This window comes from Dendroctonus ponderosae, unplaced genomic scaffold (genome assembly GCF_020466585.1).
Source record: "Dendroctonus ponderosae isolate FM_Combo_2020 unplaced genomic scaffold, Dpon_F_20191213v2 Dpon_F_20191213_1, whole genome shotgun sequence".
NCBI lineage: Eukaryota > Metazoa > Arthropoda > Insecta > Coleoptera > Curculionidae > Dendroctonus > Dendroctonus ponderosae.
In genome coordinates this window covers 58,051,238-58,053,656 of record NW_026017110.1, presented here as the reverse complement: position 1 = coordinate 58,053,656, position 2,419 = coordinate 58,051,238, and the positions used below count along the sequence as shown (strand labels likewise).

General features: G+C 30.9%; 1 long non-coding RNA gene across 1 annotated transcript in view; it reads left to right on the top strand.

Moving 5' to 3' along the window:
- The window catches only part of LOC109537918, a 6,178-nt gene extending 5,015 nt beyond the window's left edge, over window positions 1-1,163 (top strand). Inside the window, exon 3 of the long non-coding RNA XR_007280288.1 lies at window positions 1,153-1,163. This is a non-coding gene — a long non-coding RNA (uncharacterized LOC109537918). The remainder of the gene's footprint in view (window positions 1-1,152) is intronic.
- Window positions 1,164-2,419: the final 1,256 nt, after the last annotated feature.

Here is a 2,419-nt window from a genome sequence, read left to right as displayed (position 1 = left end):
TTTAAATTTGGAAACAGCCCAAAATCTGAATGGTTTGGACAGGATTACACGCCACGCTTTAACGTGCTATCGTCCAATAACGCAATAAATAATAAATAGCAATAAACAATAAAAATGCAATTATTCGGACGGATCCCAGCCCCTGAACATCCCTATCACGAATCGTTTAGCAAAAAAGAAAGTGTTTAAATTTTTTAATTTGGAAACAACCCAAAATCTGAATGGTTTGGACAGGATTACACGCCACGCTTTAACGTGCTATCCTCCAATAATGCAATAAATAATAAATAGCAATAAACAATAAAAAATGCAATTATTCGGACGGATCCCAGCCCCTGAAAATCCCTACCACGAATTATTTAGCTTAAAAGAATTTGTCTAAATTTTGAAATTTGGTAAAAACAGCCGGAAATCTGAATGGTTTGGCTAGGATCACTAGCAACGTTTTAACGTGCTATCCTCCAATAACGCAATAAATAAGAAATAGCAATAAACAATAAAAATGCAATTATTCGGACGGATCCCAGCCCCTGAAAATCCCTATCACAAATCGTTTAGCAAAAAAGAAAGTGTTTAAATTTTCAAATTTGGAAATAGCCGAAAATCTGATTGGTTTGGCCAGGATTACACGCAACGTTTTAACGCGCTATCCTCCAATAATGCAATAAATAACAAATAGCAATAAACAATAAAAATGCAATTATTCGGACGGATCCCAGCCCCTGAACATCCCTATCACGAATCGTTTAGCAAAAAAGAAAGTTTTGAAATTTTTAAATTTGGAAACAGCCCAAAATCTGAATGGTTTGGACAGGATTACACGCCACGCTTTAACGTGCTATCCTCCAATAATGCAATAAATAATAAATACCAATAAACATTAAAAATGCAATTATTCGGACGGATCCTAGCCCCTTGAAAAACCCTAGCAGGAATCATTTAGCAAAAAATAATTTTATATTGTTGAGGCGGATTAATTTTTTTACAAATTGCTTGTTGGGTATTTTGCCTCAAAAATTTTTGACAGACAGAATTTCCTCACGTCTTTTATCACAGATTGATAAATTATTTCTTATTTCGCAATAAGAACGAATTATTTATCAAAAAGTAATCAATAACTTTCACCTAGAGCGTATCCTGCTACACACTTAGGCTCAAGCTGTAAGAGAAAATTCCAATAAGTAAAGAAATTAATTTGAAAAATCACCTTGACATTTCGATAGCTATTTTCTGCTATCGTTATCAAAAGAACCTAAATGAACCTAAAAAAAAGTATGTTAATAAATTGTGAAACAGTAGTAGGATAATACAATATGTAAAAATTCGCTCTGTGATAATTCGTCTGCGCTCTCTTTAAGTTTACGTTTTTTTGTACATGGGTTCTTTGCTAAAATTGTAGAACTATTCCGTTGAATTTTGTGGCAATTATCAAATGCATGTTGACAAATATGTGACCTAAGATATTCTATGTTTTTTTATGTATGATTGGTGTACTTTGATTCTTTTGTGTAATGGCCTTGAGGTTTCTCCTATATAAAATTTATTGCATTCGCAAGAAATTTTATAAATTACATTTTTTGCATTTTCAATTTTGTCTTGAGTTTTTGTCACTGAAATTTTGCTTCTAATCGTATTTTCAGTTTTGAAGATAGTCGTAATATTACATTTTTTACGTACTCGTTTTATTTGTTCTGAAAGTCCTGGAATAAATGGAATGGAAAGGTTTGTAATAGGTTTATTTTGATTCTGTTTTGTTTGTGGGAATTCAATTTCGTTAAAACATTTTTCAATAAAAGAATTTGGATAATTATTGGAATTTATAATTTCTTTTATGAATTGTTTTCCTTTGGAAAAATTAGATTGAATACAAATTATTTTGGCTCTATCATATAAACTTTTCGCAATTCCTTTTCTGACCATTATCGGCTGATTTGAGTTAAAATTGAAATACCGGTTAATATGAGTAGGTTTTCTATAGGCGAAGGCTTCGAAATTGTCTAAATCTTTCTGAATCAGTATATCGAGAAAAGTAATTTGGTGATTTTGTTCTTTTCAATAGTGAATTTCCTTGTTAGTACTTTATTGTTCAGATAAGATAAAAATTCATCAAGCTTTTATTCGCCATGACTGTAAATGGAGAACACATCATCAATATAACGGCACCAAATTATTGGTTTAAATTTGTAATTATTTAGGAAAGTTGTTTCAAAATTTTCCATAAATAAATTATTGTAAGAAGGTGATAGTGGCGACCCCAAAGTAATTCCAAAATTTTGTTGATAAAAATTTTCATTGTATTGAAAATAAATTGACGATTTGTTGAAAGCACAAAGTTAATTGCACATATTGTTAAAAGTTCAATAATGGTGTTAATGCTTAGTTGTGTGCATTCGTTAAGATTCGCCATTTTCCAATTTTT